Below are 12,223 nucleotides of genomic sequence, written 5' to 3' on the forward strand. Positions count from 1 at the left end.
ATTTTCCGTCCCTATGGCCACATTTTTAGATGTGTTACCAGGCAAGGAAACCTGACAGGCAGGCGTGCACTGAAATTCACCATAACTTTGTTCACAGTGGGACGCGCACTCACGCTGACCATCCGCTGACGGATCCACCTCTTGGTGCACCTGAAACAGAGCTTTTCATGTTCAAAGGGGACGGGAGGTTTGAAGGCTTGGAGGCTGGCGCAGGGTGTGAAGGTGCCTGCCTCTGATCTTCATATGCCTCAGTTCTTCCAGGAGAACCTGAGCTAATTGTGGTTTTAAAAGACTATTTAATTTTTAAACCCCCCCCCCTCCCCATTACTAAGCCGGCATGGCTTTCATCACGGAAAAGGTATGTGCCGTGTGAGGAGAAAGTAAGGAAACATGAGACAGGCTCTTGCATGTGCTTAAAATGGTGCGTGTGGGGGGACAGCCAAGGAAGTCACTTCACAGGAGATAGGGATTGAGTGGCTTCCACTCTATGGGGTTTTGCTGAGCCCAACTAATTAATGTTTGTAAAGCACTTTGAAGATGAAAAGCAGCAATTTATCACTAAGTTTAATTATGTGCATCATATTACTTAAGACTTTCACTAGCTACCTTCAAACACCACCCAACTCTTCCCTCTAAATGGTGAGCAAGCCGAAGAGTTCAAGGCAGACTTTCAGAAGTTGGTGCGAGGACTCTGGGATGGGAGCAAAGCCGCAGCAGTACATTGCGCTGACGCCTCTTGGTCTACGGCTGGAGGGTGAGTTCAACATACAAACCTTGACTTTGACTTTACTAGACCTGGGGTTTTCAGAGACACTTAAAGAAAGGTTCCTATTGAGTTCCTAATGAATTCCAGCCCCCTTTAAATTTACAGTCTGCAATTAGGGCTCTTTTATGCCGGCAATTAAAAGGAAAACAATTTTGGAGAGGATCACATTTACACTGCACAATCATGTTTCTAACACATGTGATTAGCACCAGTGATAGAACATGAACTTTTGCTGCTAATGGTGTGCATGCTAATTGGCAATCCTGTTAGCTAACACATGTTAAAAACATGAATGCAAACTCAGATGTAAATGTACCAATAGGAGGAAACGTAAGTGAAGTAATTTCTTAAATGGCAATCTCCATCCTTGGAAGAGAAAGGCTTTAAACAGATAGACTAAATTCATTGGGCAGCTCATCAGGTGAGATAGATCAATGTGATGCCATAGACTGCAAACTTGATTTTGAAATGGACCAATATTGTTCACATTGATATAGACAATATTCTCTCTTTTTTTTCAGATGAAGTAGTTAAAAGATCCCTCATCACATTATTACACCTGTCTTTGCAAGAGAAGCATTTTACTTCTTCAAATAGCATCCCTAGGGGACACTTAATTCTGAATGATTTTCTCATTAAAAAGTATGGTTCTGCTCATGAGAAACAGAATGTCCTAGTAAAATAGGACATGACAGGGCTGGAGATTTATGGGTTCAACACGAAGGATTGAAATCTTGATTACTGAATAGAAGTGTCTGCAGAATGAATGATAACTTTGGGTCCTCTGCTCATCTCAGTGGGATGCTGCTCATCATTTTCTGATGACTGAAAAGGGAAGTGTTCCTTAGCATTTGTAAACTCCAATCAGAAACACAGCATTAGCTTTAAGGATGAAAAAGCATCATCAGACAGAGATAACTCAGTTTTTTGCCCAAATCAAACTTGGAATTAGTTCGGTGAAACTCAGTTTGCTGCACCCTCTCTACACCTCCAGATTTAGCTGCAGACTAGAACACTGAAACGTGGAGGGCATCTCCAAATCCAACATTTTCTCACGAATCTCCTGAGAGACTTTGTGAAATTTCCAAGCTAGCATTTAGCTCAGCAAGATTTGCACACACCCAATACAGAAGCTTTGGAAATTTTGGGCACCTTCTCCTGCCATTTGCAATAGGCAGGGTCCAAGAGTGTTTGCTGTGGAAGGGGCTGCAGGGGTAAAAGCTGCTTGCCCCCACAGCACTTGCCTCGGAGAAGCTGCTCATCAGTAATTGACAGTCAGATCTGCCCCTCTGCTTTTAGGAAGAGATCTAAAGGACCTGGCAGGGAAGGTTCCCTGTAACAAAGAAGTAAACTTGTGTGTAGGAGTGAATATCTGTACTTTTCCTTCTTTAAGGAAGACTCACTTCTGCAGCACCACAGAGTGTGTTCTTAGGTAGAGAACTGAGACTGGATCTTTTTTTTTTAATGCATACAGAAGGCAACTGGGGTCCACTCCAGCAGTGGTACACTTCTGTGATGGGCAATGAATCCATACATGTACAATTTTTTTTCTCCTTTTTATCTGCAGTGCAGATTTACATTACACATTCTGCACTTGTTTCACACACACAATTCCTGCAGAAATCAATGGAAGTCCTATGTGCAGAAAAAAAGCACAAAAAGTGCAACAGAGGTTTGCACCACGGATTAAGAGATTCTCAGTGCTGATCAAAGAAGAATTTTGTCCAAGGTTTGTAAAGCACTTTTGAATCCTTCTTGATTAAAGGCTCTATAAAAATGTAAAGCTGCTGTTGTTGTTAATGTTCCCTTGGTACACAACAGGAGAAAAGATGCTGAAATTAAAGTCACATATATTAATATTGATTAAGAAATAAGCAAAATCTTCTAGAATGTGATCTGCCTTTCATTATGTGCACTTGATCTTCCATTTTCAAACAGGGCATAGTTATGTCCTGGAAAATCACAGCCTTGAACTCCACCAAACCACAACTACAGATTATATATTATTATATATAATTTTGGAAATCTGTCTGGAATACACCATAAAGCAAGAATAAAAGAAAAACTGTAAGGACATTTGTATTTGTCAGCGTCTCCCCAGACAGAGCCCTGAGGATATGATATTCTTAGAATAAAGCTTTCATTTCACAGCGCATCAGTGGGAAAATTAACAAGCTCTCCTCGTACTGTTCCATAATTCATTTTCTTTGTTTTAGATATTGAGCTGAGCTCGTACAGTAACTTAAATAGATAGGGGAGATTTTAAACACAGATTTGGATTCTGACTGGTTTGGGTTGTTTAGTTTTGTTTTGCTTTTTCCTCCCTTATCCTGCAACTTCCTAGTATCTAAATAAGAAGTTGCCTTAATTTATTTTAGCACTTGCCTTTTAAATGGAAAGTGCCAGATACTGTTATAAAGATTTCAAATACATCAGAGCAGGCTTACTTCAGTTAGTGTAAGGGATGTAAACCGCATCTCCTACAGCACCAGGAGCAATGTTTGTTCCACAGAGGAAGGAGTCTGCTCATCTCCAGCAGTGGAAATCAGAGACCAAGATACCAGAAAGCTCAGAGAGAAGTTGCTGGGGGTGAGATCAGCCACCACCTGTGCTCCAACTGAACTTCAATTAACAACAGGCAATTACCTTAAAAAGACAGCAATTTTTGCTCTTGTTTTCTGGAAATACGAAGTTACATTTTTGCAAGAAATCACACAAAAGCAAAAGTAATATTCTTGACTCTATTTTCTATCAAGCAGTTCCCTCTGTCCTTAGAAGTCCCAGGACTCCAGAAACAGAAAAAAGAGGCTATAGCAAAGCTAACTTTTCTGAGAACACTCTTGCCTGAACAGCAAAAGCATCAAAGCTTTGAGAAAAATGTAATCTATCTCGTCCAGTTCTGTTTATTCAGGTGTTGGGCAAAAGACAACACTCCAGCAAAAAGCAACAGTTTGGATGTGTAAATATGTGTGTATAATAGCTGGACCGTGCCAAAGGTGCTGTGCTCCTTGAAGCCCAACAGCCAGCTCTGACACTGCTTCAGTGACATTGCTCCTTACAACCCCCCCACATGCAGAATGTCTAGTAGCAGAGACCAGTATGTGGCTTCTCTCAAATATCCCCAGGAAAGTGCTTGCCCAACTACCAAGGAAAACACTTCTTGTCTGATTGGGAAAAGATTGCCTATGTCCTTCCCCCTCAACAAAAAAATTAAATTCTGGGGGGGAAAATGTGGTATGCCTGGTACAAAGTAGTGTACTCGGGACTTGGGCAACTTTGGCTTGCTTCCACCTGACCATTTCCTTTGGCTACACCTGTACAGTGTTCAAGAAAATTTAATCCCTCAAAAGTACCATTCTGTCTGTCTCAGGCAGGGACAGCAGTGCTGAGCCAGAAGGAGGACACAGTCATAAATAATGAGATCCCAAAACAGAAATATCATTTCATGCTTTTAAATGGTCTGGCAGCTGAGGAGAGTTGGTTGATCTAGATGCCTTCATCACCCTTATGCAAAATATTGCTAGTGGCAGTGAAGACTGGGGCCAAATGTATAGAAAATCTCCTTGTTATGAACAAAAAGTGTAGTTGCAATTGAGACAGCTGGCAAGATTAAATATGTTCTTTGGGCATCTGTAGTAGGAAAGCCATCTCTGTTCCCCACAGATAACCTTAAAGACTTCCTTGCCGCATTCATTTTTCCATCTGTTTGCAGTCAGTACCTCCCAGTGTCAGGCCACTGTGTTTATATGGGAATCTGAAACTGGATGAAGCCGGTGTCACTGTGATATGGGAAAATGCATTCAGCTGGCAGTTTTCAATAAGAAGTGATGCTATCTGGACCAGAGATACATCTTCCCATGTGCCCATCTACACAGTGGCTGGCGTGCTGTGGCATTATGGCAACACAAATAATAGTTGGGGCAGTGCACAGTGAAAATGTATCCTTCCCTAGAATAAGCTTCCTCCTTATTGAGGCCAGTAATAGCACTGTACTATTCTGCCTTTTGAAAGAGATGAGCCTGGTTTTGCAAAAGCGCAAGGGCCCTCAGTTCCCATTGACTTCTGGCGTCAGCTAGCATTGTTCGATGCTCTGTAAGAATGAAGGTCTCTGGGAGCACTACTAAGGGAGTATGAGGATGCTCTGATGATGTTAACCGTCTTAGATGTATGGCTACAATACTGCTTGTCCAGAGGGTCACTACCACAATTGTGACCCCCATCTGTGATGGGGTCTGCTGTCAGGTGGAAGATCTGGTTCTTCCTCATCTTATCTACAACTAATAAGGATGCCTGCATCAGCCTATAGTAGACATTTTTTACCCTATAGCAAAGTATAGCAGGAGAGACAATATCCTCTACAGTTCAGTACCTGTGCTTATATAACTGTGCATACTTTGAATATTTGTATAAATGTCTCAGAACCCTATAAAACTACTAAAAACAATGGGCTCCAAAAGTTAAAGAAAGATTAAGAAAAAATACGGTACTGCAATTTTCTAGTTCAATAAACCTGCTTTGTGCCACAATTGCAACTAGCCATGAACCAGCCCCAGCATTTCCTTTGATGTGTATAAAATATATTTTTAATTTCACTAGGCTGCTGCTCACTCTCATTTGAAAGGGTATTTGAAAGGGTAACTGGGAATGGCTAGGTTGCCTTCTCTGCACTTTTCATTGTTTTACTACCTCTGTCATGTCACCTCTTATTTTTCTCTTGTGTAAAATAAAGTCTGAACCTCCTGAATCCTTCCTCACAGAGACCTTTCCGTGTCTCTGAACATTATCATCATCTTCTAGACCTCTCTCTGGCTGCTATTACCTTTTTTACATTGCAGAAATGAGTGTAGCCAGACCTAAACAAGGCTGTTGAAGCTAGGCATGTCCCTGCATTTACAAACGCCATTATAGTGTGTCTGATTACAAAGTATTTATTGCAACCTCTACTGTATGGACATGCTACAAAGCCACTTTTCTGCCTGTACTGGGAAAGTTTCATGCTCTACCAGCAACCTTGTTTAAACAGGGGCTATTGGGACTGCCAGCTGTTTCCAAGCAGAAGAGATGACAGCACTACAAGGCATCCGTGAGCTGCTTGCTGGGTCTCCCCTGTTAGTGAGTGGATCTTGCTTGGTGCTGGCTTCTCACTCAGGGCTTTGTGTTCCCTCCACCAGATGGATGTTGGCAGATGGAAACACCATTTTGCTGTTTAATTATTTAAAATGTTGCATGCAAATCAACCTTTGACATTCAATGATAGAACAGGGTGTTTGTGGTCCATATCTCATCTTTGATACTAGAGGTGTACTTTCTCTGGTGTGGACTTATCCTTGGACCACAATCCTTTCAGAGGTATATCTGCTGCGGCACAAACATAACCATGGCCGCAGATGCTTCGAGATGTACCAGGTTTGGTGTGGACTTATTCACAGCCACTCTTCAGGGTGTCCCGCTCCTACATGGATTCATCCACAGGTCGCAGTCCCTTCAACTCAAGTTCACACTGGAGTTCCAGCCTGTCCAGTACAGCAGCACAGAAACAGCAGCGATGCCCTGGCCATCTGCCAGCCCAGGCGCATTGCCATTGCTGTTATCAAAATGTTCCCAGGCACAGCAGAGTCAGATGATAAGCAGTACAGCAGTACAGCAAGCAGTGAAATCAAAAAAACAGCCACTAACGAGCACTAGACTAATATACAGCAAGGCAAGCAAGCCCTATGGCAAGCACAGGAGCCTGTCAATTAATAGCTAAACAGCAATAACAGCTATAAATTCGATCTGGCACATTCCAATCAAGACTGTTGTTATCTCGAACCCTTTGAGCCCCACATTGGGTGACAAAAAGGACTGTCGTGGTTTAACCCCAGCCAGCAACGCAGCCCCATGCAGACACTCGCTCACTCCCCCCACGGTGGGATGGGAGAGAGAATCAGAAGGGTAAAAATGAGAAAACTCGTGGGTTGAGATGAAGACAGTTTAATAGGAAAAGCAAAAGCCGCGCACACAAGCAAAGCAAAACAAGGAATTCACTCACCACTTCTCATGGGCAGGCAGGTGTCCAGCCATCTCCAGGAAAGCAGGGCTCCATCATGCATAACAGTGACTTGGGAAGACAAACGCCGTCACTCCAAACGTCCCCCTGTTCCTCCTTCTTCCCCCAGCTTTATATGCTGAGCATGACGTCATATGGTCTGGAATATCTCTTTGGTCAGTTGGGGTCAGCTGTCCTGGCTGTGTCCCTTCCCAACTTCTTGTGCCCCCCCAGCCTGCTCGCTGGTGGGATGGGGTGAGAAGCAGAATAGACCTTGACTCTGTGCAAGCACTGCTCAGCAGTAACTAGCACATCCCTGTGTTATCAACACTGTTTCCAGCACAAATCCAAACCCTAGACCCATACTAGCTACTATGAAGAAAATTAACTCTATCTCAGCCAAAACCAGCACAGCTGTAGAGCTGATTCTGGTTTTCAGTACTTACACCTGTACCCTGTTCTTTCTGTGGGTCTCCCATGCAGGGGGGTTGCACGCTCGCTGTTGTGCACAGGTACTACCTGACAGAGAGTATCTAGCTATAAACCAAAGGGGCATTCCACAACCTTCACTCATGTGAATGGTCCCTTTGACTTCAACAACCAAGGAACGGAAATCTGTCTTTTTAAGGAAAGTGGGAAACAATTTTTAGTAGTAGAGCTTGTTAAAAATGGTTGATGTATGAAGCTGTTGGAAGAGCCAGAAATGGCGCCAACTTGTCACTCACTGAGGACTGGGGGTTGTCCATCCTGGTTTTCAGGACCAGCTTCAGTAGAACTGGAAGGACAAGTCTGGGCTGTAACACAGTACCAACCTCTAGCAGGACAGAAGGAGTTTGTTTGTCATCGATGCTGGTGGTGGCATGCTTTGATTTTTCTCAGTGCTCTGAATCAAGTTATTATTTTTACAAACTTTTTGAAAGAGTTACCCTCATTTCCATCTAGTCACCAGCTACTAGAGTTAAGTTTTTGCCAGTTATAAAGTTGTTATAAGCCATTTGTCTGCTTGGGTTGAGGATTTTGTGAGACAGCAGAATGCCAACAGAGCCCATAAAACAACAGTTCATGAATTGTTCCACCATCTATGACGGACCACAGGCTCATGACCCAACCCAAATCAAACCTTGATCTCACATAGCCCCTAAACTGCCAACTGCAGGATCCTGCTCAGGCGTGTGTCCCATTTCTTTTGCTGTTGGCCGTGAGATGAGCTGCTCCCAGCATCCAGGTCTTGGCACACGGATCTGTGCAGAGGTGGCTCTGCATGGAAGGGCTCAGATCCTCAGGGTGAAGGACCAGCTGTCCTCAGGGTCTTTGGGTTCAGGGAAGCAAGAGTGACTGGGCAAATGGGAGGGGAGAAGCATTTCAGAGCACCGCATCCTGCTAATTGGCCAACTGTCCAGTGAGGAATGAGAAGTGAGGAGACAATTATGTGCTACTGTGAGGGATTAGAGTTCTGAAAGGAACCCCACAAAACAGCTTTTATGACAAACAAACCATAAGTTAAACAGCAGAACCCAAGTTAACTTGTAGATTAAAAGGAAAAGCAGCAACAACAAACACATTAATACATCTTAGTGAGATAATAGCTACCCCAAGCTGCACTGATTGGAAACAATTGGCAGAGCCTGGGATATAAGAAATCACTTCCTGCAGCAATTTCCTTTTATTAAAAAAGCATTTAGAGCATTTATAAGCTTTTCATTTCTCAAGGGTCTTATTTTTAACTCTGTGCTCTCCTTAAAGACACAGTTCAGTCTGGCTGAATGCTTGGCCAGGCCAGGAGGAATTTGATCAGAATACAGACGTTTGCCACCCCAGAGTCACTGCAGAGGCTATCACCCAGAAGATGTTACTGAAATTTTCTTGAAGTGAGAAAATTAATACAGCCATTTGGCAAACCACCTAGCTTTCCAACCTAGGTACAGCAAGAGCAATTGAAATGCCTATGTATGAACGTGCAGTCCTTCACAAATATAGCTAAATAAATGTAGCACCCTCATTTCCAACACAATTGGAAATAGTTAAATCTCCAAGATCCATAGAAATCCAAAACATCACTGAAATCAAAGTGAAAATGACCTTAAATGCAGGCCTGGTATTCCTTCCCTGTTGGGGCTATCATTGGTGACTGTGAGTTTGCATTTCTGTTTGTTTCACAGTACACTGGTCCAACAAAGGGATTTAAAAAAAGATTTTGCTTCTGAAATACCTGAGATAAATTTCTAGTTCCGTTTTGTTTTCTCATGTGGGAAAAAAAAAAAGAAAAAAAATGTGATTTGGGTCAAAATTTGGGTCAAATATTTAGCTTAACTAAAAATAAAACATTTTCATGGTAGCAACAGCAGATTACATTTATTTTGATTTAAGTAGCCTTCTAACCTAAGCATGAGCTTGAAACAAAAAGGATTAAATGTTCTCTTTTGCCAATATGGAGGAAAGACTGATGTTTTTCTGGTTTTCTCCCCTTTTTCAGAGAGGGAGGAACTGAAACACCTTTACACATGACACAGTTGCCCAAATGTTTTTGCCCAAGCTTTGATTTTTTTTGTTATCCTGAAATAAAGTGAAGAGAAATGTTTACCCAGGCCTGACCTCGAGACTTTGGCAGAGAACTCGGGCCCATCCTCACTCTATCCTGCACCAATCGTCTCCTGTGGGATGTCTCTCCAAAACCCAAGCCTTTGGAGAGCGATGCTGGCACAGGATGAGGTGTGCAATCCTCTGCAAAAGGGACTCCTTTCTATCTCCCTACCTGCCCCAAACTGCCAGCTGGGCCCTGCCTGAGGGTGGAGGTTGGGCAGAAAGGAAGGGGTGCTGGGACAAGGCAGTAGCGCTCCTCGATAGCTCTGGAACAGCATTACCAAGTCACTCTTTTAGGATGCGTGTTTTTCCCAAGAAAAGCTGATTTTTTTTGTAGTCAAAGACAACCTTTTTTTGTCATAATTTTTAAAAAATGTTGATTTGGTATCTTAAAAAAAAATATTGATTTGTTATCTATTAGGACAGACAATTTTTAGCTAGCCTACTTTAGCTCTAGCTGCCTCTCCTACCTCTCAGATCAGTATCATTTAGAGGGGGAATTTATACATGCAGTGAAGAAGGGAATGAGGAGTCTAGTAACTCGTTTATTTTAATGGCAACTGCATGAAACTGTTCCTGTCTTTGCAATCATAACTGGTCTGCTTTTCCAATGTGTGTGCCCAATTATAACTTGCAAGAAGCCATGTATCTCATAAAGAATTTAGTTAATTTTCAATATTTTCCAAAGTCCTGTAAATGAACAATGCACTTTTTACAGGTCTTTCATCAAGGAGTTAATAACCAGATGAAGGTTCTCTTTTCATCAGTTCTTAAGTGATGCTCCATTTGATTGAAGAAGATCAAAAATGACCATCAGAAAATAAAAAGGAAGTTTTAAAGGCAGCCTTTGTACAATACCTTAACTGTCTCACTCCTGTTATTTCAGAAGTATCACTGTGTTTCTTTCAGGCTTGGAAAAAAAAAGTATAAAATTCTTGTGAATTTCCAGTACATGCCTTCCTCTCACTTTAATTTTAGAAACCCTTGTGTTAATGGTGGGCAATATACCTCTTCCAGATAGTGCCACAGTCCTAAGTGAAAGCAACACCAACTGTAGCAAAACTATTAGATTCTGATATTATCTGTTACAGTGTATGTAGTCCTAATCTTGCATGGTCCCCCATGCCAGCCTGCATGTGCAGGAGATCTTTTGTCTTTAGTGTAGGGGAAGAAGAAGGGGCTGTTTTGCCCCATTGCCTCTACCGTGGGATGAAACCTGTAGCAACAGGTCCTCCTCTGTCATTTCAACACATTGGCTAAAAGGTCCAGGGAGGGGAGAGACCCTTTTCTCAGCCCCTCAAACCCCAGTAGCCCTAACGAAAAGGTCCAACAGGGCTGAGACATCCTTGGTGTCATGGTAGCATTTTGGCATCGATAACACCAAAGCCTCAAGCCACATGGTGTGGGGCTACACTGTTTTCATGTTCATTGCTTGTGGTGATCAGGGCATTTGTTGTCCTGCTGCATCTAGTTTTACCTGAAAATGTCCTCTTTTCTTTAATAGTCTCTTGAGTATTTATACAGACAGCCTTCTGTATAAATTTTCTCTCCCCAGCTTATTTCACCTTCTTCCATTTGCTGAGCCCTGATTTACTGCTTTTAATTAGGAATAGGCAAATTCTTTGTGAAGGTGTGAGATGCTTCTTCCCCGAACCCAGCTCAAAGATGTAACTGTGCTCTGCCAAGCTCTTCACAAAACAACTTCATCCTTCGTGTCCCTCCTGCCCCTGTCCGCTCTCTCCTGTGACCCAGCTGCCTTGTGCATGTAATCACCTCTCCCCTTCATCTGGCTAACCAGGATTCACGCCCTTTCTGTTCCCCTCACTTAGTGCAGCATCCATAGAAAAGGTATAATCCTCCTGTTCCCTCCAAAAGAAGTTCCCTCTCTGAAATTTCCTGCAGCAGTTAAAGGTTGGTCCCCTGTCCCTTGGCAGGGTTTTGCTTCAGAGTGGGTTGTTAATGCATGGCTGTTAATAATAAGTGTATGATGCAAGCTGCCGTAGCTCATTGAGATGCTGGACACTGCCATCCAAACATCCAAATGATATTTTCTATACTGACAGAGACATAGCCCTGCCTCTCTCTTGCAGAGAGGGAAACTGAGGCACAGCAGGACCAAAGACATGTCACCATCCTGAGCTATTCCATCCTGTGGTTTGAATCGTTCCCCTGAAGTGAGCGCTCACATTTAAGTCCAGGAGCAATTTGGGTTTCCAGTACTCAGTACTTCATAGCTTCTAATCATCCTGCATAGTGAAGCCTGTAGAGAATTAGAAAATGTTACATTTAATTTTGGACTGAGTTTAATGAAGCACTGGTCTTTAGGAGAAGCACTGTATTTTCAGACAAGCTCAGAACACTCAAAAAAAGGGCACATTTCATTGCAAGTGCTTTGCACAACCGTCATCTGGATTAAATATGATGGAAAGGGGATAGCTAAATATGGATTGATACTACCACACTTTTTACAAAATGCTTGATCCTACAGTTCTGAGGACCAGTTATCATAAGATCTGATTCTTAAAATCAGTTATCTTTTCAGCAGGATGTATAAATAAATCAGCAAAGAGACAGTTAATGACTCACTGTTGTAAATTAAATGGAATTTGTTATGAATATGATTCATTGAAACTTTCCTAACAAATCAAGTTTTTTCAATCACACTGTAATTCAATAATAATATTTAGCATTTATATGGTGCTTTCAATAACTTATGAAACTTTCCAAGCATTAATTGTCTGCGTTCCACAATAATATTGTAAGCTGCTGAGTTGGGCTGCCTCTCCCTTACAGGTAAGAATGCTGACACCCAAAATGCTTAGGGAAACGTTTCAACCTCTTGAAAGTGT

This window comes from Buteo buteo, chromosome 2, assembly GCF_964188355.1.
Source record: "Buteo buteo chromosome 2, bButBut1.hap1.1, whole genome shotgun sequence".
Classification (NCBI taxonomy): domain Eukaryota; kingdom Metazoa; phylum Chordata; class Aves; order Accipitriformes; family Accipitridae; genus Buteo; species Buteo buteo.